The sequence below is a fragment of the Ceratotherium simum genome, chromosome 3 (genome assembly GCF_057802395.1).
Source record: "Ceratotherium simum simum isolate JZ-2026a chromosome 3, ASM5780239v1, whole genome shotgun sequence".
NCBI lineage: Eukaryota > Metazoa > Chordata > Mammalia > Perissodactyla > Rhinocerotidae > Ceratotherium > Ceratotherium simum.
Genome location: NC_141902.1, coordinates 81,827,679 through 81,854,260, shown reverse-complemented (window position 1 = coordinate 81,854,260; position 26,582 = coordinate 81,827,679).

Below are 26,582 nucleotides of genomic sequence, written 5' to 3'. Positions count from 1 at the left end.
GTGGTTTCTGTGGTGCTTAATATCACTTTTCCTAGCTCTGCAAGTGACAGAAAGATCAGAGGAGGAAAAAACATTGGGGAAGCCCCTTTGAGGGATGGAAACATGTTAGAGCCACAGTTCCATCCAAAAGCCGCTTTGAATCCTTAATGCTCTGAGACAATTAGGGGAGCAGAGGAAAAAGTGCTCATTTCTCATTTCTAGAACAGCTGTCTTAGGCTTCATAGCATTGATAGTGTTAGCAAGTAATTAAGAAATCAGGACATTACTCAAGATAGATATAATCGAAATGGAATCTGAAAGACTTTAGATATCTATAATAAGCTTAAAGCCAACTACTAAGAAAAGGTGTTCCTGATGGAACAGTCCTCCTGAGGAAAACTGGGGACATTCAAACTGATGTGTCCTCAAACCACTCAATAGGGTCCAATAGTGCAACATATTGGAACCTATGGAAAGAATCATCCATCTATGTTTACATGTGGAATTATTCACAGCCAAAAAATACAGTCGTAGTACCAAGGGAGGCTGAGGCACCCTTGGGTTTGTAACTTGCTGAACTGCACTTGAAAAACTTCATCCAAGGAGTGGCGATCAGGGCTCATACCTCACCACTGTTGAGACACTCTCTGTGGGAAAACCAGGGCGTGGTCCTGAAAAGCGATATGGTACATGAAGTGTGCTTTCAAGCACCATCTCATCTGGTATTTGGGCCATAACTAAAATCTGAGCTCTCTCTAGATAATTGTCTTTTAAAACATCTGGTTGAAAACAATAAAATAAAATATCTATTAAGCTAGTTATTAAAAATCGAGAGGCTCGGGAGTTTCCAACCATCTTCCGCCCTAAAATCCTTGAAGAACACACCCATCCCCAATTCTAAAAGTGGCTCACCAAGGGGGAGGGTTGGAGGTGGGAAGGGAGCACAGCCCTTGAGGGGGTGTGGCACAGATGTGCGGTCTGGAAAAGCCCCCTAGATGATCCTTGTGCACTCTCCTGTGGGATCATGACCCCACTGGCCCCTCGCTTTCCCACCAGGGAGTCACTGCACTCACCATTTTATTGAACTTACTCTTAAAAAGTGGATCTGACAGAAGGCAAATCAGTGATTCCCTGGAACTATCTGTGGGAGGGAATTGACTATAAACGGGCATGGGAGAACTTTCTGGGACAGTGGGAGTCTTCCAACACTGAATAATTGTTGCACAATTATATAAATTTACTAAAACTCATCCTACTGTACGCTTAATATGGGTGAATTGAATGGTAGGTAAATTACACCTCAACAAAACTGCTAACAATGGATCAACCCAAATTATGTGTGTAGATGTAATGTTTGGGACAGTGCGTCCAAACCAAGCTCACCTTTTCCATCCAACTTCCCAGCATTCCCTGTGACCTCAGTGGACGGTGTCAGATGCGCCTGCGGGCCCAGGTGTCTGCCATCTGTGGCCACTCTCTCTCACCACCTGCATCTGGCCAGTTCTACCTCTCTCACATCTCGTGAATCTGGTCACTTCTCCCCAGCCCTGCTGCCACTGCCTAGCCCAGGCTGTCACAGTTTCTCCTGAAAGGCAGTCACCACCTCCTAATGATGCCCCTGCCCTTACCTCCCAGGGTATTTTCCCCTCTACCTAAGGATGAAATTCCTTCAATGGCTCCCCATACTCCCCAGGAGAAAACTCCACAGCAGGGCACAGTTGACAAGACCCCCCATGACCTAGCATCTGTTTACTTCTCCAGCCTTATCTCTGGGTAAACCAAACTCTAAGCCAAATTGACCTACTTATCTTTATCTATTCCCTGAAATGGAGATAAGCTTTCCTTCCCTCCTCTGCTCACACAGCCTTCTCTCCACCCATAGTCACCACTATGGCAGAGACAGCTGCTTGCTTCCCGATAGCTCCCCTTCTTCCTTACTAACAGTCCTGACTTTACCTAGGCATATTGCCATACAGTTAAAGACCTTACTCCCTAGTCTCTCTTGCAGCTATGTGGAACAATGTGATAAATTTTGATCAATGAGGAAAGTATGGCATATTAGGAGGCCTCCTTGAAAAGCAAAGGCCTTTCTTCCTCTCTTCCACCTTTGTGTTGTCTGGAATGAAGCTGTCATGGCTGGGGCTCTTGCAGCCATCTTGAACCGAGAGGTACCATGCATGGCAGTGCAACAAGATAGGAAAACCTTGGGTTGATGACACCTGTAGAGCCTCCATATCACCTCTGGACTTAGTTTATGTGTGAGAAAAATTAACTTCTACCTTGTTTCAGTCACTTTTTTTCTTTGATCTTTGTTATGTGTAGACAAACAAGATCTTAACTTATATAAAGAGTGCTTTCAAGCACCATCTTAACTGACTGACCCACTTTTCTGTCCATCAAAATCTGGTTTTTCCTGTAACACTCAGCTAAGGTGCCACCTACTCTGGGAAGCCACCCTGGTCTCCCAAAGGCAGGTCAGATGCCTCTCCTCAGGCTTCCATAGCCCCTGGCACCACTTCCCATCATGGCGCTGTTATAGCTCATATCTGTTCACATTTTCCACTGTCACCAGATTCCCCGAAGGAGCCGTGGCCTGGCACAACAGGCTCTCAGTATGTTTTCCGGATAAGAAAATGTGTTTAACACCCAAGCGATTAACCCAAGAGGAATAATCATGCTGCAACTTGGAAAGGGATCCCAGTGAGCAATTATTTCAGTTTTCTACCAGCTGTGCCCCTCTGGATGTATCTGTAAACAACAGGTCTGGATATATTGCATACATCAATAATTGTCACAAAAACAATCAAAACTTCACTTGCAATATTAAGAAACATGAGCCATGCTCTTGAATTTGTAAAAGGTTAGATAAATCAAAATCTTTCTATCAAGGTACCTAAGAACATGCTATAAAAGTTACTGACCTAGGAGGAAAATATCAAGATGAAAAAGAGAAAATAAGTGACTGCTCTCAGACGATAACTTGAGAAAACTCGGAATAAATACTCAGACCAGCATATTGATTTAAAATAGATTCCTATCTAGTTACAGGTGCCACCCACCTGAAGACACGTTAGGCACACAAATCTCAGAATGCCTGATTAGATTGTAAAACCAGGCTTATAGTTTTGGAATCCAACCAGCTATGAGAACTAAAGTGGAAATTCAAGATCTTAAAGGTCAAGTGAATTTAAGATGATGGGGGGCTGAGGGGATTAAAAATAAGAGCAATTATGAAATAAAACTGAAGGCTGAAGCAGAGTCAGATTGGAGAGGGAAAAAAATGGTTAATGCAGAAAAGACAAATTCTGAGAATTAAAATCACCAGCTCAAAACTTGTTCTGTGCATCACTACAACAATTTAGGAGCCTCAGATGTCACAGTGGTGCTCACAGTAAGTGGTCTCACTTGGAAGTGCATGTTGATAACTGCCTGGCAGTCGGATCACGTGGGGAAGAATTTCTCTTACGGAATTTCAACATCACCGTCAAGAGCCCGAGCGGATGCCTCACATGTGAGCATACGCTGCGATACTGAATGCGCCTGTGCTCGGAGAAATCATGGAAGGCTTCGCAGCAGGGCACCAAACCCCAGGAAGGCTATTAGCAATGTAGCATCTCATTTCATGTGGGAATGTGAATGCCACGTACTCACGTACCCACGATGGCGATGGCGCTCGGTGCCACGTTGGGTTCTATGTTTGCAACTTACTCACCCTGATTATTTGACTGCTTTTCCTTCCTCCCCATCCCTTCTGTGACTTCTGTGACTCTCCCAGCAGCAGGGGTCTCTCTGAAGGCCGGGGAAAAGCAGGTGCAAAGGTGTGACTAACAGCCCTGGTTGCTGAAAACACAGGGGAAGCAGTTCAGGCATGAATATCATCCATTCAGGAGCTTAGAGAGAGCAGTATTAAGCTCCAGACTGAAGTCACAAGGATTCACTAGTTCTAGAGTATTTGCTCTTGGGCAGCTGGGCAGGGGGTGCTACAGGGGTGCTGTGGGAGTAATTTACCTAACATTTACCCCTGGTGCCCGACAACTGAATATATCAGTTTTAAAAAGCAGGAGAGATGGAGTGAGCCAATTCAGGGTTTGTACTTCACAAAAGCTCTGACATGGCATACCTGAATCCTCCTTGTTCTTGGGCTGTGACTGTTACTTCAGCTCATGAACAACCACAAAGTGTAACACACTTCACCTAGTTGGACTAAAGGAGAAAATGCTTCATGATCAATGAAAAGCTTGAAGTATAAGCACCACAGGTATATATCTTTTAAACAAACATTCCCGATGCACTAGGGCAGTGAAAAATTTATTTTGGATTAGAAGTCAGGGCTCCCGGGTTTGAGTCTAGGCTCACCTGCAACGAGCACAGTGGCCTTGACCACTACAACAATAGCAATAATATAACACACATGCAGGCCTGAATATACGTTATTATTTTCACAATACTGCAGCAAAATAGAATTGGGTCCCATTTCACGAATTAGAAAACTGAGGGGACAATTAAGATGACACAGCTAACCAGTGACAGAGTTGAGGTTTGAACACACCCAGGTGGTTACACCTGCTTACAGGGATCTCGGCCTTCCCAGCTCACCAGACAATCCACCTACCCTCCTGACGTTCGTTTCTCACCTGTTAGAAGAGGTTTTGGCCTGGCCAAACCTCTGAGCTCACCTCTTGCTATAAAATGGTCCATTTCCAAACTCCGGGAATGAGCCAACCTCGGGTGCTAATTCGAGGTGCTCATGAAGAGTTGTTTCATCATGCCCAGGGATGTATGTTATGGTTTATGATGAACGTGGTGGTTGTTTGTAAATGTGTGCTTCTAAAGTGCCAGAGAATCCTGGAGAGGAGGCTGGTCTTCCTGACATCTTGTTTACAATATTAATTTGTTTGGCAAATCTTTAATGGAGGAAAAAATATCAATTGCAGCCCCGCCCCTGTCTATAATCCTGGTTCAACAGCATCAGCATCACTTGGTACTGTGTAGAAATGCACGTTCCTGGGGCCCCCTCCAGGCCTACTGAGCAGAACTCTGGGGGTGTGGCTCAGCACTCTGAGTGTTAACAGGCTCCCGCAGGGCTTTCTGATGCACCCTCGAAAACGAAAACGCTTGAGGACCGCTGGTCTGGGATCACTGATTCTCCACCTGAGTTAGTGTGCAGTTCCTAAATGCTGATCCGGAGCCCTGGACTAGCAGGGCTGGGCATATGTTAGTTTAATAATTAAATATCATTTTCAAATAATAGTGCCTTCTGGGTGCCATCCGTCATGCAGGGGAGGACTGGAAAGAAAGAAATTTCGGTAGACTTGGGAAGGCAGAAGGGTGGGGCTTGGGCAGGGAGGGAACGGTGGGAGGAGGGGGAAGAAGAGGGAATAGGAAGCTGCCGGCCTCACGATCCATCTGGTTGGAAACATCGCCCAGCGCCCCCAGCCGCAGGAGCCAGAGCCAATTACAAGTTTATATAATAGACTGTCTCCCGGCTCCCCGGGCCCTCCCCGCCCCGCCCCGCCCCGCCCCTGCCGGCTTTGCGATGGGGGAGGAATCGCTTTCTCTGAAATACAGCACTGATCTAGGATGGAGGATGTCTTTTCTGGATTTACAACTCGGGGCCTATTCCCGGCGTGAGAAACTTCTTGGGTCCCGCTTTTGTGTTCTGGAAACCTCTGCTGCCTCACAGCCCCGCCGCCCCCCCCCCACCCCGTTATCCGGGGAGGGCGGGGAGCCGGGCCCGCCCCCAGCTCGGGCTGGAGCTAAAAGAGGAGGTGTCTGGGTCGCGGCGTTCACGCGGCTTCCCCGTGGCACGGTGTGAACTCGCTGGCGTTTATGTAACTCCTGCCCTTCACGGAGGACCGTGTGATACACTGAGTCACGGAGGACGGGGAGGGGCGAGGCCGGCCCCTCCCGCCCACGTGACCCGTCAGATGACTGGTTCTGAGTCTGCATGCTCCTTTACCGTAAGGCTGAAGGCTGTAATCAGCATCCACTATTAGTCATCCCCGAGTGACATTTGAGATGAGCACAGCTCAATACCAGCACAGGGCAGCGTGGAGGGTGATGGAGGGGAGTACATGCTGCTCAGGCCGCCTCTGATTTTTGTTGCAACCAGAGTTATGCTGAGTCAAGGAAACCTACTGCGAAAAGTGCCAGGCAAGACAAGTCACTTTTCTAGACAAGGATTCTGAGATTCTTCTGGGCTAGGAGTAGAGTCCGGGAGAAACTGTTTATAGGGTGTCTGGCAGGCGACAGACCACTCTGACCCCGCTTCGGATCTGTGGATTGGTTTTCGAGGTTGAGTGCGCCCCTCCCGGTGTAGTGTACCATCATCACATCCATTAGCCTTCGCAGCGTAGGGACCAGTCCTGCCTCCACCCAGGGCTCCAGAATCCCAGTCTGCATTTGAAGGGTATCCCAGGGACAGAGGAGCACGTGGATGTAAAGAACACAGGTGTCCCGGCTGGTGAGAGAAGAAACCCACGGTGAACACTTCAAGGGCTCCGACTGCACTCCGGTGTTTGGGGGCCTGCGGAGTCACGGTCTTGGACGTTTCGTTAATTCAGTAACAATGTATCAAAAGCCTAAATTCTATCCAGAGCAGAGACAATGAAGTTCTGTTGATTAAGCCAAAAAAAAAAACAAAAAACCAAAAAACCCCCCTAAATTCTAGGGTCAACCCAGTGGGAATCAAACAAGGCTGAATCTGACCCTCCTGGTTATACCCTGCAGTGCAGACACACTCCAGCTGATGCACACTGTATTTGTGAGAAAGGAAGGAAGGAAGGAAGAAGGGAGATAGAGGGTTTCTTAACAGTTAAAGGAAAGGGAAAAAAAAGCCAGCTTGTTGCTTTCACTGGCAACAGTTAACTCCGTAAGCAATTTTCTCACGTAAAAGAAAACAAATGAAGTCAGGTGGTAGGATTTTGAAAGGAGCACAGAGTTCAGGTGAGTGGAAACCTGGCTTTATTTACCTGTAGGGCCTTGTTAAGACACATTTGCCTTGAGATAAAAGATTTTCTTGTGGGACAATCCTAAAACGACTCTGCTTGATTCAATTGAGCAAGACCTAATGAAAGCGAATTCCGGCGTGGAGATGTGCATCAGCTCACCAGGTGGGTTGTAAATACATTCTGACTAGGTTTAAGAGGCGAGCTCTTGAAAATTTAATCTATTTTAAAAATGCATATCCTTGCCACAAATTGCTTTGAAGAAGATCGCTGCGCTGATTGCATGCTGAGATAATTATTCTGTATCACCACTTAGGGAACAAGATTTTTTGATAAAGACTACAGTGTCAGTCTTCGTTAATGACTTGGGAGGGGACGGAGAGAATCGGATGCAGGGGCTGGTTTTATTCTCCTGCCTCCTTTCCGTGAGCTCCTTCCTTTGCAGATTCAGGCTGGGGGGAGCTGGTAGGGTCTTGGTTTATGAACTTTGAACCCTGTTGAGTAACCTTTGCTCACCTGTCCCAGTGTGAAGGTGAGAATCGTGGTGAAAACAAAGTCCTCACCCTCTTGATCAGGCTTGTTGACTCTGAGCAGTGCCCTTCTTGTGCTGCACCTACTTTCTCTCCTCAAAGACTAGCTCTCCATCTCCAGAGAGAGAGAGAGGGCTGAGGAATCCCGTCAGTGAGTGAGCCTATGCTAGGGTGTTGATGGGTCCTGATGAGCGGAGAGCCCTAGCCTGTCCCTCTGCTTTGGATCCTATGGCAGTCCAGGGCCCACATGTACAGGTGTGCTGTCCCTCCCCACACCCTGTGCATGGCAGGCATGGCGTATTTCTCATAGTACTTTGTCCCACTGAGCCTGGATGTGACCTCAGAATCCTTGTTAGCACAGCGTTACTAATCCTTTCATGTAGTCATTCTTGCAGTAACTTAATACTTATTAAAAAACCTATTATATGCCAGGCACTGATCTGACGAAAGAAAGAGAGAGAGAGAGAAAGAAGACAGAAAGAAAAGAGAAAGGGAGCAAAAGCAATGCTATATGCTATAAAATAAATGAAACAGGGCAATGGTTAGTGATTGGTTAGTGACTGGGAGGGGTAACTTTAGATATGATAGTCAAGGAGGGCTTCTTTGAGGAGGTAACATGAGAGTTATTTCAAGAGGTGGGTAGGGTAGGGTAGTGGGATGGGGGAGGGGAGGAGGAAGCAAAACAAAAGAACAGTGAGTGCAAAGGCCCTGAAGCAGGAATGACACAGCATGGTCCAGGACCTAGCCCAGGAGATGAACCCAATGAGTTACCCTGGAAGCAGGTCCTTGGCATTTGAGATGTTGCCTGCTTGTGATTAACAATCCTTGGTGATCAGAGTAAAGAGTGAGTTTGGCTCACAGGCATGTAGACCAGGGTTCTGTATCCCCATTTGGCTACTCATCTTCACCTGGCAGCGTTTCTGGTGAAGTTACAGTTGGACGGCATTTCGTGGGCAACTTTAGTTTCACCAGTATGTGTGTGAAGAAGCAATATAGCATAACAGCTAAGAGAGTGGGCTCTCCAGTTAGAAGATTCTCCAGTTAGAAGATCCCAGCTCCTCTTACTGGTGCTCTGACCGCAGACAAATTATTTCACATTCTCTGCCTCTCAGTTTTCCCGTGGAGATAAATGGAGATGACATTGTCCATCTCATAAGGGTGAAGACGACTGATTGAATGGCTAAGTCACTGAAGAGTCAATTCACAAATTTAGCAATTTATGAAAACCTTGTGTTGAAGAATATTTCTCCTGAATACTTTAAATGAATATGAATATTCTTCAAAAATATATATCCTTATTATATATTCAACATATATTCAATATATTTAGGAATATAGTCAAGAACCTGTGTAGCTCATTAATATATGCTTCATGAATATTACTATTTAATCAGAGAGGGGTGTAATAGAAATCATTCCCTCCTCAATAATCCTAAATTATTTTCAGCAATAATCACAAAATGAAATGAATAACAGAAATGGCCAGAAAAGAAATGCAAACACTGAAAATTTCCTCATATTAAATATTTATTTATGTAATGTCACCAGCAAAAAATAAAAATAAAGATATTATTGTGCAAAAAAAGGAAAAAACTGAATCCAATTATTCATTAGTTTTTATATCTATTTAAGATTAAACTTTGATCAGTTGGTTACAGTCTCGTATTATTTTGTGTAAATAATTGTTCAGTAACTAATAAGTGAATTTTAATAAAACCAAAACATCTGTAAAAAGTATGATTTAGGCAACTACCAGATGGTACCACTGCTGTAACAATTTATTTTCTTGATTTGTTCTTTATTTCAAAACAAACAACAATTAGGAAAGAATAAATTTCAATGTCAAATTCAGTAAAATATTTCATGTATGAACTAAAATTTGTACTCACTGAACGAAAATTTTGCACTTCTCACTCTGTTTCACTGTTTTAAATTTTAAAACAAATAAAAACTCAAGTGGTAACATAGAATGACAGAATCGAAGTCCCTCAAGCTCTGTTTTCATCTTTGTAATCAGTGTGCTATCAGTGTTTACTTTGAATCTACAGTTTAAAGGCAGGTATTTGTAGTAGCACAGGGCTGGAAACACCAGCTGAGCCGCTTTGAACTGTTACGGTGACAAATTTATCTCAAAAAGAAGCCCTGTAGCTGAGTTCACCTGTGGGGGACTGGCTGTTATTGGCAATTCTCTGAATTAACTTCCATGTAGAATACAATGTTTATTAAAGGATAAGTAATAAGAATGTGTTAACTTGAAGCTTTCCTATAAATCATTTAAACTCAACAGTAATCCCTTTAATTGTTTAGAATTTAAACCAAAAAAAAAAAAATTGGGGGTGAGGGGATGTATTTTATCACCGACATTATTTAGAACTGTGCCAGGCATGGCATAGTAAAGAGAAGATCAACTTTTAGTTGGTTTTGTTACTGCTTTTAAATTATCTGCAATGTATCCCCCACCCCCCCGCCCCACACCTTGCCCTCAGTACACCACTGCATTTAATAACCAGTGACACATTACTCTTTATAATATTGACACCTGCTACAACAGGAGTCACGGGGGCCTCTGAGGTAGTGAGGGGTCGGATTGATCCAAGAGGACTTCCTTGGAGAAGAGATCTTTTTAAAAAAAGATTATTGAATATAATTCACATACCATAAAATTCAGCTTTAAAGTGTACAATTCGGTGGTTTAAAACACCAATGTCCTATTGATGGACACCTGAGATGTTTCCAATTTTTGGTCCCTTACAAATGACGTTACAATGCGGAATCTGGTTCATGCATAATCTTGTGCATGTGCAGCTGTGGCTAAATTTCCAGAGGTGATGTTGCCAGGCAAGGTAGTGCATTAGTCATTTCGATAGATGTTTGAGTACCAGATTGCCCTCCATGGGCTATGGCTGCCCACAGCCTTGCCAGCAGAGGATGTTCTCAACTTTTGGGTTTCTCCAAACTGATGGATGACAAGTGGTATCTCAGTGTAGTTTTAATTTGCATTTCCTTCATTAAACATCTTTCATAAATTTAAGATCCATTTGCATTTCTTTTTGGTGAACTCGCTATTCAAATCCTTTGCCCATTTTCTGTTGGATTATTGGTTTTCATATTCTCAATTTCTAGGAGTTCTGTATATGTTGGGGAGGCATGAGTTGCAAATATTTTTTTTCCATTTGTTATTTGTCTTTCAATTTGCTGTGGTATTTTTTCCTTTAGAAGTTTTTTATTTTTATATAATCAAATTTATTCATTTGTTTTTTTATGGCTCTTGTTCTTTAAATCATAGGCAGCCCTTTTCTATTCCAAGATTGCAAAGAAATTTGTCCATATTTTCTTCTTAACTTTTATGATTTCATTTTTCACATTAAATTTTGATCCATTTGGAGCTTATCTTTATGTCCAGCTATATCTTTTGGATGGTTATTCATTTGTCCTAACACCATTTATTAAAATGTTAACATTTATCCTCACTGAAATGAGATGCCACTGCTATCAGAAACTAAATTCCTATATGTCTCTGTGTCTGTTTCTGGATTTTCTGTGCTTCCATTAGTATGTCTGGCTATTTCCACACTATTTTAATTATTGAGGAAGCATGTTTTATCTGGAGGGCTAGTTCCCTTCTCCTTGTACTTCTTTTTTGCAATTTTCCTGTCCAGTCTTGCTTGTTATTTTTCCCATATCAGTGTTAGAATCAGCTTGTCCAATGGCAGGATAAAGGAGTAGGTCTTTTTCAGGTTTATATTAAGAATTCCTACTGGTTTTTATTGATTCCTTCACCCCTTAGTTGCAGCTGTCTACACACTGGGGTTCTTTGTTTGCTCTGTCGATCCTTTTTTCCTAACCAAATCCATTCCTTGAGCCAGGTCTACACCAAGTCCCCCTCATCTCCCTCCCCTCACTAAATTATCACACTCCAGGATATCTGCAAAGCCTGTGGATACAGACGTTGCTCCTGCTGGGCTCCTGGTGTCCCCTCCATCACCCTCTCAGCCTTGGGGGAGGATGCTGGCCTCTACTTTGCCACTCTGCAGTGTGGGTTGATTGCATTGAGCACAGCAGACAGTGTGGTTTAAGGAGTAACCCAGTGCAGACACAGCGTTTGCAGGCGGTTGGACTTGAGGCCCTGGACAGAGAGGAAACAGCAAGTTGATCAACAGCATCTGTCCCTCCACCAGCTATCTTTGGGAAGGTGGGTAACACAATAGCCTTCCACTAGGAAGGCATGGAACCTTTGTTCTGTTAGGAAGTCACACCCAGGGAAAGAAAATGAGAAAGGGGCTCTTCCTATGTGGCTTCCGCTAGAAGTCATCTACTTCACAAGTTTTCTGCCTGCTGGACTCCACTCCCCAACCCCACAAGCCCCCTCCCCACATGAATCAGGAGAACGGAGCACAGATGCTCCTGGGAAGCTAGCATATGAATCCCAATGCCTCCTCTAAATCACCAATAAGACCAAGACAAAGATGTTCCTCCTTTTCTTACCAGAGCAATGATGATACATGGTTAGAACGTGACTGGAAAACCTTAAATGGAGAAGTCTGTGAACAGAGAATTAGTATGAGATCCCTGTAATGACAGAAATCTTTTATAGCTATGTTCTTTCAACAACTACTCCTCTTTTTCTCTTTTTAGATAGCTACTTGGGTCTCTAGACAAGGCGACACCCCGGGGATGGTGGCAGCTGAGAAGCCAGGCAAGGAGAGCTTGATTACAGACTGTCTGTGGGTTTTCTTTGGTTTGTCGTGTATAGTCGTGGCCTTGACAAGCATATTTTCATAAGCCCTTGCAAGCAGGATCTGGTTACCTTTACCTCTCCATCCCCCAAACCAGCACAGTGCTCAGGGGTCAACAAACCATTCCTTTGAATGATCTGTAGATGACAACTCATTTTAGGCAGGCGTTTTCTTGAATTAGGAGGAATCCCATCAGTAATCCCATTTAAGAGAGTCCATGTGGTCTATTAGTTGCTGACTTAGTTCAGAAACTTCTGCTAAAAACATGTCCTGAGCCCGCAGCTATAAATTAGCTCATGCTGTGGCATTTTCTCAGATGTCTGTGACATCACCTCCACCTGACGGCTCTGCCTTCTCCATAGAGATCTTGCCACATCTCTCCACCTCCCCTTAAATCTTGTTTTGAGAATCGTATGCTGCTTAAGTCCTTCCTGGGAGTGGTCAGCTTGGAGAGCTTGGGCCATCTGCCAAATCCTGTGCCACCTGATGGGACAGGGAAGCACAGGCCCCAGGAACATGGGACAGGTGCTTTGCTCTTACCTATGGAGACCTGTGGGTCTGTGTCAGCGATGACATCACAATCATCACTTGTAATTTTAGTTTCTGAAATTCACATGGCTTCAGAGTTCTACCAGCTTGGTGCTTGTAGGTAAGCTCTTCCCATCTGGGAAATGGGGGCTGCAAGAGGGCTGAGCAGGGCAGCCACACGGCTCTCTTTTGCCTTTTGCAGGCAAGAGGATAAGACAGCTGACATCTGTTTAGGGCGTGGGAATCCCACTATACTGGAAGCCTCCGATAAAGTAAACCAAAACATTTCATTAAAATTCATTTCCTTTTCTCACATCTTACTGAAAACAGAAAAATATTTCAACCTTGGCATAGCCACTGAATTATTCATCTGAAAATTAAAAACAAAAAACAAAACAAAACTTGGATGCAACACAGACTGAATCCCCCTGCCCTTTGCTCCTTGAAATGAGGCTAGGGTCCCGATTGCTCACTGTGCCAGTGCCAAGGGGAGCATATTCTCTCCCGTCCTCTCATGAGAGCAATGCAGGAACACCAAGCATGGCTCTCAGGCACTGAGGACCACGTGTTGCCAAGAAGCCTGCACCTGCAGAACTTGATGCGGGGGGTTATGGGGAGCCAAGCCTGGGGCACACCAGGGAGGTGCAGGCACTAACCCAGAGAGAAAGCCTCTCATCACTCAGGAAGCAGGGACCAGACCAGGAGGAAAGCCTGGGACCTGCCCATAGTTCCGTTGCCAGCTTACAGTAATCCTCCGGCGCTGGCTTTGCCCTCCATCCTACTTGGAGGCCAATGCTGAAAAGGAGCGCCAGACACCTGGGTCACTCACTTCTGCACACAGCAGCGTAGGGTGTGGGGCAGTTAGGGACCCATGACTGTCCTCTGGTTGCCCTCTCTTGGGTTATCCATTTGGGACTTCTCTTCTATTTCAAGGATGCCTTTGATGCTCATTTTAACCAGATGGCACTTACCTAACAATGTGGGGGAGGAGACTCTTGACTGCATTTCTCCTGTTGGGTCTTTGGGATCGCTGCCCTCTCCAGGCCTGGGTGCTCCATCAGGCAGGATGTGACCCTTCCTTGGGTCTTCTTCGGCACCTCTTAGTACCCTACCTTCCACTGTGCCCTCTGGTAAGCAGGGGGCTTCCTTGATGAGCCTTGACTTGATGGTGGCCATATTTTATGAACCCCAAATCTAAACATGTAGGTATGAGAATTCTTAGGGTGTTCAGGGAAGTGAAGCTTTGAGATCAGCGCTGCCCTGGGAAGCTGGGGTGTGTGGCGGTCACACCTCTGCTCGAGTAACCTGGGAGTTTTCCATTCATGGGACTCCTTTTTTGGATATGGTCAAACTAGTTGTGTGCCTTTTATTTCACCTGTTTCCTAGGTTTCTCCCTCGTGAAATTCAGTTATTTCCATTACCGAAAAGTACTTTGTAAATAACAATGGAGACTTCTTGCATTGGTGGCCCAGATACCTTGGAATTGCTGGGTTAACTGGATGGTGCAGACACAAAAAGCCACATCCACACATTCTAAAGAGGAGGAGCTCTAAGAACCCACCTCTTGCTCTGTTTCTGGCAAACACCCCCCCCCATCAAGAAGACCGTCTGTCTAATTATTCAGTGTGACTGTCAAAGTTAATCAGATTATCCAGGAGACACTCAACTCTATTTCCCTTTGTTGCACAAATAAAAGCCTAAGGGGAGGTGAGAGTTTCTGGCTTCCCCTAAAATACTTACTCATTGGCTGTAAACAGTTTTGTGAGAGGAGGATTCTTAAAGTGAACATGTGGTCCTTGAATCCTGTGATCAACACCAGGATTGTTGACAGCAGTGACTGGAGAGCAGGTGGGCAGATCAGGGGTGAGTGGGGTGGGGCTGGAACAGGGAAAGCCAAGGTGAGATGGAGCCAAGGGCTGGGACCAGCCAAGGAGGCCCAGTCTGGGTGGTTGGAGCATGGCTTGGCTCAAAACTGATGGTGAGCTGGAACCAGAGTATGTGTATTCATTTTCTTGGGCTGCCATAATAAAGTACCACAGATTGGTGGACTTAAACAGCAGACAATTATTATCTCACAGCTCTGGAGGATGGAAGTCCGAGATCAAGGTACTGGCAGGGTTGATTTCTTCTGAGGGCTATGAAGGAGAATTTGTTCTAGGCCTCTCCCCTAGCTTCTGGTAGTCTGCTGATAATCCTTGGTGGTCCTTGGCTTGTCGACACATTACCCTGATCTCCGCCTTCATGTTCACATGGCATTCTCCCTGTGAGTGAATCTGCATCCACATTTCACCTTTCTATAAGGATACCAGTCATATATTGGATGAGGGTCCCATCCTCCTCCAGTATGACCTCCTCTTAAGTAATTACATCTGCGGTGACCCTATTTCCAAATAAAGTCACAGTCACAGGTTCTGGGGTTAGGACTTCAACATACGAATTTGGAGAGGGTGCAGTTCAACCTGTAACACCAGGTGCAAAGGCTGAGGTAAGTCTGGATGGAGCCCGGATAGTCAAGCACGAATGGGTCCTAGGGTGGGGTCCCAGGCAGCAATAAGGAACCTGGGGGGGGGGGGCGGTCCTCAGGCGCTGAAGAATCAAAGAAACAGGAGGGAATGGTTGAGGCACAGATGAAGACAGGGCCCATCCGAGGTGAGTTAGCTTCAGTCCTGGAGGTGGCTTGGTCCCCCATCCTCCCTGACAGATGGCACATGTCAGAGGTGGAGAGCTCGAGCACCCCCACTGGCCACCTCGGGGCTGCCCCTGATTGGGCATCCACTACCTGGCCACAGTCCTGGTTAAGGGCTTTGTCTCAGGTCCCCCTTAGACCAGGGGATTCTGCCTACTCCCTGGGAACTTAGCAGCTTTGAAAAATGATCCTTGTCCAGGCTGTTACTGAATGTGGCAGAAACCATTAGTTGTCCCTCGATATCCATTCTCCTTTTCTTCCGTAGAAATAAAGACCCTGACTTTTAGCCAGGCGTATGAGTCCCTGGAATAAAAACTACACTTTCCAGCCTCACTTGCATCTACGTGACCATGTGACTATGTTCTTACCACTGGGAAATACCAGAAGCTCCTGGGAAATTTCTGCTTCAGGGAACCTTCCTTTTCTCCTCTTTTCCTTCTCCATCCTCTCCCCACTCCTATTCACATAGCTCTCTATTACTGACCATTTAATATGAGGCAGACACTCTTTGAAGCATTTTGCCTACATCGATTCCATTGTTTCTCACAACCCTATGAAGTAAGTATTCTTATTATCTCCGTCTTACAGATGAGGAAACTAAGGCACACGTGGCATATGCCCTTACTTCTCTATTTTTCCTCGTTCTTTCCTCCATCTGATGGATACAAAAAATCCAAACTGACCTAAGAGATTAACTATTTAGGGAGTGATGAATTATACTCAAGATTCAGTTCAGTGGTTCTTCAAGTTACAAGCTACAATGCAGCTTTGCTGGCTGCCACTTTTGATCAAGGGCCAGACCTTTGATTTGCAAGGAGTGCAGGGATCCTGGGTCCCTGTAGCAGAGACCATTCACCAAAGCAATTTGCTCTTCTTCTTGGGCACATGCTAGACTACATTCTTCAACCTCCTTTGCAACCTAGAATAATTTCCAGTCAATGGAATTTGAATGGAATTCTAGAGGTGACTTAGAATCCACGCTCCTTCCTCTGTGCTCTTTCTCTGTCATCTGGCTACGTGCAGAGGATTCTGAGGCTTTAGGGAATGGCAGAACCACAGGTGGAAGGAATCTGTGTCCTCCATTCCTTGAATACATTTCTTTTTTTTGTTTGTTTGTGAGGAAGATTAGCCCTGAGCTAACATCCAATGCCAATCCTCCTCTTTTTTGCTGAGGAAGATTGGCCCTGGGCTAACATCCCTGCCCATCTTCCTGCACTTTATATGGGACACTGCCACAGCATGGCTTGACAAGCGGTGCATCGGTGCGTGCCAGGGATCTGAACCTGTGAACACCGGGCCGCCACAGTGGAGCGCGTGCACTTAACCGCTACGCCACCAGGCCGACCCCTGAATACATTTCTTAAATAGGTTTATTTAACAAGTAAAATAAACTAGGACCTAAAAAAGGCTGGGCACCCACGGAGGAAAGATGCCTGATGATCAAGAACACTTACATTGGATTGTTAAATAATGAGGGAAAACACCTTTTTTTGTGTTAAGAGGTTAATATTTGGGGGCTTGCTTGTCACTGCAGCTAGCACTAACTAAGACACTCCTAAAGACCGTTGTAGAACACATTGGCCATACTAAGCCTGAACAGCCCACATTGGAACTTCTATATGAGAAAGAAACAAACCACACCTTGTGCACTTTCTGTGATTTCTATAATTCCTATTTGTTAGTTGGAATTCTCTGTTAAACACAGATTTAGGTGTAAGATTAGGTGACTCTAATCTTACAACAGAGTGTGACAATTGCCTCTTCCCTCCAGATGCCTCTTACTTTGCTTTTTGCCCTTGCTTTGTTCCAGGGTGTATCTGACCTTGACCCTTGGGGTTCCCAGCAATTTTAGTTTTGCCAGCTTTGACCCTTGGCGCTTCCAAAAAGCCACTTACTCCAAGGATGCCCTTTGGTGCCTCCAAGCCCAGGTTACTTCAGGTAACCAGTCCTTCTGCCTAGAAGAGTTGGGCACCTTGACGTGCAAAAAAGTCCACACTAACCCGCATTCCATATATTTGAAAGGTGGTCTTGTGAATAGTGGTGTGACTGGGACACTTGGTATGAACCAGGGGATTGCTCACATCTGGGCCTTATAAATCTCACCCTTTCTTTAGCTTCTGAGGACTGTGGAAAGGACCCTGGAGCTGGCAGCTTGGACTGAGATCTTCAATGGTGTTACGACCCCCAGTTAGCACCTCTTGCCACAGAGACAACTGTTAACCATCTCCCGTCTTCTGGATGGCTACCGCAATTAGAACTCAACTCTTGAGAAATCTTGTCTGCCCCCTAAGTGGGAATAAATGCCCATAGCTCTAGAAACCTCCCAGGAACCAGACATCATGGGAACCTGGAAGGGCAAAGGGCGTCCCTTCTTCCTCTAAATCAGTCAATAGTGGAGTGGTGGAAAGAGAAGAAGATACAAATCAGATACCCGAGTTTGAATCTCAACTCTGCCAAGCTACTCGATATGTGAGATTTTCCCAGGTGTTTCACTCCCCAAAACTCAAATTCCTCGTTTGCAAAATGGGACGTATTCCTCTCTCACAAGGACTAGACGTATTGAATGTAAACTCTCTGTAAATGTAGTTATTTTCGGAAGTATGGGCGCTCTCTTACCTCACAGAGGTCTGTCTATCTTGATGCTGGTCGGTTTTCACTCTCCTTCACTCTCCTTCCCTCTCTGGAACCATAGGTCTCAGAATCCCAGCCCTGCCACTTAATGAGGTGTACAACTTGTCCAAGTAATTTAACTTCTCTGCACTGTTTCGTCATCTTTAACATGGGGATGGTAATAGTACCAACCTCATAGCACTGTTGTGAGGATTAAGTGAGTTAAGTACTATGATTCATTTGAGCGGTCTTGAGCACATGGAAGTATCTAGTAAATTATTATTATCATAGGAAGAGATTGCTTGCTGGCTCATCTGCTCTCTCCTTCGGGCCTGAAAGCTCCTTGGGGCTTGAAATGTTGTCTATTTACCAATCGAAAACTCCCATTTTGCTGTTAAACCTAGTCCTTGGGATGCTCAGTCCCTTCCCGTGGACTCACTGGCTGGCCTGCTCCTGCTGGGAAAGGGCAGGATGTGACTAGTCTCTGGGCCACACGCTCAGGCTCTGAGTCTCAGGTCTCATCTCAAATATGGTTAGAGCCCTGTAGCTATACCTGTAGCATTGGTCCAGTCCATTACCTGAAATAAATCCTATTGCCAGAGTCTAGAGCATGGTGCAGGATCCGTTTTCAAATGTTTCTTATTGACTCTTCTTATTGCAAGCTTCAGTGAGAGTACATAATGCTAGTCTCTGACTCTTCTGTCTAAAGCCAACCTCCCAGGGAAATGTTGCAGAGAGGAAACCATCCCACCTAGGATTCAGATAATGCCATGTCAGAGTCTCAGGTAAACTCGATGACATGTGACCAGATGACATAAGCCACTCATTTCCATGCTCAGAGCATGGCTGGCGCTCTGTGAATGTTATGTCTCCTTCCTGCCCGCGGCCCCTACCCCTGCCTGGAGCCTGCTCTCACCCAGCTGACTCCCGGAAAAGACCACTCTGGGATCTGGCTCCAAGCTGTCATAGACAAGTGTTCCTCTTGGTCCACCAGCATGATAGGATGCCAACCACTGGCCACCCAGGGAGCGTGAGGGCAGGACCAGGCATGGCCTTCCCGTTGAACCAGGAGTCTCAAGAGGGGAGACGAGCTCCTTCTGCTGCCTTGCTGGGGGTTTCCTCTATGCATGGGCAAGGCTGTCACAGGGATCTGCGTTCACATTTGCATCGGCCACCACGTATTTTCCCAGCATACACAGCGTCAGGAGCTGGAATTTCCCTCCTCTTTTCCTCGTGTGAGGACCCACCAACCAGTCCTGCGGTAGATCCTGAACATTTGGGTGGCACTTTCCCATTACGCACATTCTGCTCTCATAGAAGGAAACACGGCCAGTTCCCACATTATTTCTTCAGTGTGATGATGGAACATTCATTCTCACCATCTCAGATAAGCACCTGGAGCCACAGCTCCTCAGGTTTTGAGAAGTACTTGATATCTAATTATAAGTCAAAAAACTGATTTAACTGATAGCTAACCAGCCATCAAATGTCACCCAGGAGACCTGATGTATCCTTTTTAAATGCACCGGGAGAGCAAAGGAACAAGGAGTTAGAAAAAAGGCTAGAAACAGTAACGACATGTATCCTTAAATAAAAATGTGATCAGCCTGATTACAAGTGTCGTCCTCCGCTAACAGGCACACACCCCGCACTTTCATTAACCCCGGGAGCTGAATAGCAGCTTGTCTGACCGAGGTGCTGGGGATTCTGTCAAAGCCCGCCTTAATGAAGAAGGCAGGGCCACCTACCGTGAACTTTTCTCTATGACTTCATTCTTCAGCAGTGCTCGAGTGTAAATAAACTTGTTTACCAAGATCAGAATGGTGATGTTAATGAAGTCTTATTGGTGTCACCACAATGACAAGTAATTTGTGCACAGTTGAACTCAGGAGAGTGGAGGAAATAACTAGAGAAATTGTATTTCTGTTCTAAAGTTTCCATACAGATGTCTTGAGCCAAAGTTAGTATGGTCAATAGTCTCCTTTTCTTTTGATTGTGTGTCCATCGTAGAGAAAAACGTTGTTAGTGTGCCTAATGTGGGAAACAAAATTATACTGTAGGCAGCGAGAAGAAAAGTGAAATGAGAAGCATTGATGAATGTACCAAAGGGTGTAACCTTGGTGGCCAGTATGTGGTTTTTATGAAATGAATGCATGGATATGAGGACCCTAATTATTGCTTTCAATTGACAAAGTAGGGTGAACATAGAGAATGTTGCAGTACAACTCTGGCTGTGTCTCAAAGCAGCTTTAGAAGTAAATATAGTAATTTTTGTGTACACGGCATTACATAAAAAATCATTTTAAAAAACAAGGCAATTCTGTAATGCTTTATTGAGTAGATCTGGTGGATGACAAATTTTGTTTGTTTTTGTTGTTCTACAGCAGAGATTTGCGAACTACAGCTCGTGGGCCAAATCTGGCCCACTGCCTGTTTTTGTAAATAAAGTTTTATTGGCAAAAAGCTACATTCATTTGTTTATGTATTGTCTGTGGCTGCTCTCATGATTCAACAGCAGAGTTGAGTAGTTACGACGACAGAGACCGTACAGCCCTCAAAGCTTAAAATATTTGCAATTTGGCCCTTTATAGAAATAGGTCACTGATCCCTGTCCTACTGGAAGTTGTTATTTCAGAGAGGTCCACAGGCTGTTGGTGAGGTGATGGCCAGATGGAGTGGGGAAAGAGAAAGTCACATATACCCAGAGAATGGGAAGGAAGAAACAGAAATAGAGTATATGGAGGGGAAATTGGAGCCTTCAATTAGGAGGTGGGTTCCAACATGAACAGGGAGAGGAGAGGGTTCTGTGGGTTGTGATTGCATTCTTTAATAAGCAGTCTATGCAGAGAATAAATCTAAATGGAACTGCTTGGGTACAAAGAGAAATTACCGTGTAGGTTTTTATAGAGGTATTAAACATTTTATCAACGCACGGGATCTCTGACTCACAAATAAATCACGTCAAAATCAGAACCACAGTAGAGCGAAACATCTCCTTGGAAGCTCAAACATGGGAGGGAAGGATCCTAACTTCCTCTTGCCGATGGGTGGGGGTATTGAAAACACTTGGGTTCTCTCACTTTAAGGCTTTGTATGAAGGCCATCACCTACATTCGTGCTGCTGCTGCAAATGGAGAGAAAAGAAACATGGAGCGTTTTTCTCATGCCGGAGAGACTTATTGCCCAATAGGGCTCATTATGTTAGGCCAGTGCCTACCTGTTTGGAAATTCTGTGTTTGGAGTCAGTAGCCCAGTGGGTCGTAATGCAGATGCCGGCTGTGGTTTTACTGGAGATGGGGATCTCTGAATCCCAAAGGGCGAGTGTGGGATTGCTCTGGGGGGACACTAAATAATGTGACCATTAATGCAGTAAGAACATGCTAGCCCGGATAGCCCAACCTCTGCGCCCTCTTAGACGAAAGGTGACATCTCCGTTAAACAGTCCTAGTAAAACTCTTACTGCTGCTGTGTTTTCCTGCTCTCTTGGTGAGACAGAGCCTATGCACACGGTCTGGCAGTGACACAACCACTAACTCCTTTAATGGCACAACCACCCTCCGAGGAGCTACACTTATCATCCGCATTTTATAGATGAGGAAACTGAGGCACAGAGAGGATAAGTAACCTGCCCATGATCACACAGCTAGAAAGAGGGGGAGCCAGGCAGTCTGGGTCCAGGGTCCATGCTTTAAAAAAATGTTTACAATGGACCTCAGGTACATAGAATTGGGTTAATTGCAATCTGTGTATGACACATTCTCTCATGCATGGACCCTCTTTTACTTATTTAATTAATGAAGTTACAAATCATTTAAAACACACACACACGTGCATGTATAGTCTTAGTTTGGGCTCCCATAGAAGCAGACCCTGAGACAGGGATCTGAGTGCAGGTGGTTTATTTGGAAGGTGTAGGGGAATGAGCAGGAGGGTGGAGGAGGGGGACAGGAAAGAGAAGGCAGCCAATAAAAGGTATGTTCTTAAGCAGCAGCCACAAAGGGCAGCTGGATTTTACCTTTGTGGGCAAACTAGAAAACACATGGCTCAGAGCCATCCAACGCACCCCAGGGGTGAGGGAGTGGGGACATGTATACACCAAGCCCAGTCAGTCACTGGGTGACACTGAGGAATGCGGGGAAAGCCTTTGAGGACAGAAATGCACATATTGGTAGTTGGAAGGTATCTGGGGCACATGAAAAAGTAGGGTCCAAAGCAGTGTTTCTTAATCTTGTTTTTTTTTTTTTAATCATTGCCACCCCTAAGGAGCCTTTTAAAGCAAATTTTCCTAATTGCTCCTGCCCCTATGAAAGTTTAATACCACAGATATATTGTATATCTGTTTATGTTCTGTGACCCTTTTGGGGGGTGGATCACAAACCATTAAAATATGCAAGACTATTTTTGCCCCCTGTATTAGTCAAAGTTCCCTGGAGGAATAGAACCAATAGGGCGTGTGTGTGTGTGTGTGTGTGTGTGTGTGAGACTTCATTCATAAAATAAAACAAGGAATTGGCTCATGTGATTATGAAGGCTGACAAGTCCCAAGATCTGCAGTCAGCAAGCTGGAGACCCAGGAGAGCCGATGGTATAGTTCCAGTCTGAAGGCCAGCAGGCTCGAGACCCAGAGAAAGCTCATGTTTCGGATCAAACCCCAAGGAAGGAAAGAACCAATGTCCCAGCTCAAGGTAGTCAGGCAGGAGGAATCCCCTCTTACTCCTGGGAGGATCAGCATTTTTGTTCTATTCAGACCTTCAACTGACTAGCTAGGACCCACCCACATTAGGGAGAGCAATCTGCTTTACTCAGTCTACCAATACAAATGTTAATCTTATCCAGAAATACCCTCACAGATACACTCAGAATAATGCTTGACCAAATATCTGGACGCCCTGTGGCCCAGTCAAGTTGCAACATAAAATTAACCATCACCCCCCTACCCCAAATACCAATTTTCTCCCAGTTGGGGGCCATATTCTGCCTGTTGAGGACGCGTGGTCCAGGTGGCCTGGGCAGGGTGCAGACAGTATCTGGTATGTGTGTACACCAGGTCCACACCATCCTGCTCTTCTCTGTGTCTCTGCTCACTGAGGTGACCAAACATGGTGCTGCAGTGGTGAACCCACAGGCACAGAGAGGAGCATACCACACCATTTCATTCTTCTAGGTTAAGGCGTTCTGGGGGAGGAGAGATTTGATGGGAGAGGGCAGGACAGATTTGAAACAAATGATTAACTTTGATAATACATCACAGCAGAAACGAAGCTCTGGTTTTCATTATTTTCTGGGATCCTTACGCAGTTTCGATTTCCCCAGAAGGAGCTCCGGCTTAAAGCAATTAGGCCCTGCCTTGGTATTTCACTGCTGTTGAAATCAGATCCTAGAGAGGATGTGAACATCCTCTTTGTGCCTGAGTCCCACCACAATCTCGCACCAATGTCAAGCTAACTTCTCATGTTCCCGAGTTGAAAAGCAGTTGAACAGATGGTGGCTGACACCTTTCTCAGGAATCCTGGAAACTCACCAGTCTACCCACCGAGGTACGAAAAAAAAAGGATCCAAAAATGTGGTATAGAGAGAAAAATGAGTGGAACGGAATAAGCCCAAGAGAAGACCATTCTGTTTGGCATGATGGAGGCACACTCTCCACCACAAGCCAGGAGTTGAGGAGCAGAGCCTGGCACCTGCTCTCTCTCAGGTGGGACGTGCTGCTGTAGCTCGGGGCTGAGATCCAACGGCATCCTGACCAAGCCCAGTCACGGGGACACGCCTGTCCCCAAAGATTCCAAAGATGAATTAGACTAAAGCATTCCAAATTTTTTTTTTTTTTTTTTTTTTGGTGAGGAAGATCAGCCCTGAGCTAACATCCATGCCAATCCTCCTCTATTTGCTGTGGAAGACCGGCCCTGAGCTAACATCTATTGCCAATCCTCCTCCTTTGTTTTTCCCCTTTTCTCCCCAAAGCCCCAGTAGCTGGTTGTATGTCATAGTTGCACATCCTTCTAGTTGCTGTATGTGAGACGCCGCCTCAGCATGGCCAGACAAACGGTGTGTCAGTGCGCACCCAGGGTCTGAACCCAGGCCGCCAGTAGCAGAGTGCGTGCGCACTTAACCGCTAAGCCACGGGGCTGGCCCCCCAAATTTTTATGCTTGCCTTAAAAATAACCGAATTTCTTACAGGTTCTAAGTGCAAGCTTAAGTTGTGAAAACTAGATCATAGAAAACATGAAAGAAGAAAAGGAAAAGCAGGGCAATATGGCACACCTACTTTTTCCTTGAGAGAGCACAACACACTACAAACCTGTACCCAGACTTTAGCACTGAAAAAGCAAGCAAGGACACTTTTTTATGCTGTTTCCTTGATAGGACAAGAAAAAAAATCTAAGCAAAGAATGTCTTTTTGAGGAAGAGGAAGTTAGTAGCTTTAACCATGAAGAAATACCTTGGTAAGGTGTATACATCTGCATTTTTGTCAAATGATTTCAGATTTCTTAAATAAATGGGGCAGTGGCTGCTGGATATAATCCAAGACACTACACCAAATTCTCTCCCCTTTTATTCTGCTTGAGACACAAAAACTACATTACATTTGTCCTGGGAGCACCCTCATCTCTCAGCCTCAGTGACAATTTTGTGGCTGACCACAAAAAACTTACTAGAAATTACCCCACTCGAGCACAGTTGCTCTGATTTTTCAGTTCCTACAAATGTAAGGCATTATAGAAACCTTATAGGAATAGCAGAGAATCCTAGAATAGGGAACATAGCATTGTTCTTGGGCTAGAATCTTAAAGAACATCAAGCCAAATCACTCCCTTCATGTTACAGAAGTGGACACTGCATCTGGACAGGTTGAATAATGAATTGAAGGTCACCAGCTGGCTGGCAACAGATGAGGGGAGAACCCAGATTTCCTGCCTCAGAGCAGTCGTGCTTACTCCTCCTAATACGAAATGAGAAAACTACCCCTGGGTTCACTGAAAAGCCCACTAAATGAGAACCTAGGACCACAGATTGGCAGTTTAAGAACTTTAGGATGGGAAATCTACTTAGCGCTGTGAAAAGGGGAAATGGCTTGAAGATGGCAGCACAGGGGGTTAGCTTTACATTTGCCTAGAAAAAGAACTGTTCAGTGGAGACATTGAAAGGATATTAGGAAATCCTCATGGCCGAAATTCTCCCCAAAGACACATTCAAATCCCATACACCTGTTTTTAGATGCCTAAAGATTAGGAACAAATGTTTCATTTCACTTCTGCAACTAAAAAGGAACTTTGTATTCACATGGAAGTGACATGGTTATCCCCAAAAAAGTCAAACTGTAGCATTGCAGACACGGTGAAAGCAAAGTTAAGTGTGCTGGCCAAGATCTCCTGCAGCAAAGGAAAGAGCTGGCGTTGGGATGACTGAACATCCCTGAAAACAAATGTGTTTACTCGAGTGAGTTTTGATAGAATCATAAGACCCCAGGGTTGGCAGAACCCAAATTCAAAAAGAGATACATAAGATGACCTTTGGGGATACAGAAAAGAAATATTAGACTTTTTGCTTTTATTTTTTATGTAAAAAATAAGGAAGAAATTAACTTTTATGAGTATCTGATATGCGGAAGACACTATTGCTCTCCTTTGGTCAAATGTTCCCAGTGGCTAAGGTACCAGGTATCCTGGGAGACAAGAGGGACATCTCATCCTAACATGTTGCAGCCTGAGTACCAGATTAAGTGGCTTCATACATGATAGTACTGGGTTTTAAGTAAGCTGGCTGTAACAAGTGGAACTTCTGTGTGTGTTAATGATGAGCCATTTGGACTAATGCTCTTACTTTCATTTTCACATATAAACATGCTAGATAAAATAGATTTTTAAAAATCTTCTTAAAATTTCAAGGAATTGGCAACATAGTTGAGAATTACAAGGTAATTTAAAATTGATGGAAAAATTAGAACCCTAATTTTTTTAGCGAGTTTGCTGTTCTAGGCACATAGAAGCATTAGACTTCACTGCCTCTTTGGGCAAGAGGGACAGAAATCAAACCATAATAGACCTTTCCCCAAATAAAGTGGGACCCCAAAAGGATACTCTCTCAAGTTATGGGTGATCTAGAAGTTGAACCAACACTTTCATGGATTTGCAGTGCAAAGTAACACCACTTGGGAGGACCAAAACCCTGTTGGTTGTGAATTTCATTTGAAAGAATCTCAGACTGTAGTGCTTTGAGGTACTCAGCAAGAACAAATGCAAATCCTCTTGTAAGAAGTGCTTCTTCCTTCTAGATTCCAACTTACTCCTAAAAATAATTTTTAATGACAAAAAGCAGCATACAACTAAAAATAATCAAGCACATAGGAAAACAAGCACTGTGAATGAGAATGGTCAGAAACAACTTAAAACGGAAACATCCAAAGACTTCATTTATTGGAATTGTCAAACACAGATTATAAAACAAGTATGCTTACCATGTTTAAAGATTAAAGACAACCTAAAATATATATACAGGGAATAGGAAACCGTAAAAAGTGACATAGATGATTTGAAAAAGAACCAAATAAGATTTCTACAAATGAAAA